This window comes from Pundamilia nyererei, unplaced genomic scaffold, assembly GCF_000239375.1.
Source record: "Pundamilia nyererei isolate P.nyererei 1_Seehausen unplaced genomic scaffold, PunNye1.0 scaffold00076, whole genome shotgun sequence".
Taxonomy (NCBI): Eukaryota; Metazoa; Chordata; class Actinopteri; order Cichliformes; family Cichlidae; genus Pundamilia; species Pundamilia nyererei.
Window position 1 is genome coordinate 2,745,806 of NW_005187477.1, and position 1,110 is coordinate 2,746,915.

Below are 1,110 nucleotides of genomic sequence, written 5' to 3' on the forward strand. Positions count from 1 at the left end.
GTGTGTGTGTGAGGAGTGATTGGATTCGTTCCAGTTTTGAAGCATTTAAAGGCCCTCGTGTCAGAGATTTTCACTGATCGATGAATCCCACAAACTCCCAGCATGCAGTGCAGCGCTGTAGTGGCTGATAGTGACAGGAGTGACAGCTATGAAACCAGAACATTCAAATTAAATCTCAGATCAAATCAGTTCTGTTCAGCTCGAGTTAACCAGCTGACTGACAGGTAATGTAGCCCTGTTTAAAACCCTGAGGAACAACGTGCAGGTCAATCAGATCCAGTTTGGGGTCCACATTCATAGATCAGGCTAAAGTTTCCCTTCAGCAGGGAGGATGAAATGTTGCAGAGACAGTTTTCAGTGAGGGATTTTGCATCAAAAAGAGATGGTGTGAGATTACGTTAGTCCCAGTGAGAGGCTTTTAAAACCAAGTGTAAGAGTGCCATCTATTTACCACAAACTCACGCAACACCTCTGAGTTTTCTGTGGTTGCTTTTTGTTGCCTCTAGCTGTGAAAACAAACAGGAAATAAGTCAGTGTGGCCAGAGAGAGTGTGTGTTCGTGCGTGCAGCTTTCTCATCCTAGCATCTTTCACGCTGCTGGATTTTCTTCTTAGTAAAAACGAATTTTTTAAGGACTCAGTGACCTCGAAGCAGCAGGCTCAGCACCACAGCTGCCTGCAGCCTTCACACAGATGCAAAGTTGTGATCACGATGACTGTTGCCGGCTCAGAATGTGGGAGTCCTGCTGCGGTGCACACGTGTGAACAGCCTCACGCTCCAACAGGCTAACCGGGGAAGTTTATCCTCTGTTAGAATACGAAGATGGAGTCAGCCAAGTTTCCTCCTTCTCTACTTTAGCGGTCTGGGATCCAGTGAGCACGCTCAGGAAGCTCTCTGAAGAATGGCCTCAGGACTATGTACAACTATAAGACTCGACATACCTTTTAATGTAATTTCCTACAATGAGACCAAACCCTTTAGCAGGAAATGAGTAATGTACATCAACATAAAAGGCAGCACAGTAAAGGGGAGCAGGTACCGCCCACTCTTACCAGAAAGAAAACACTTGCTTTGTCAAAGCAAAAATACAGAATGTCACAGCAGACCAACA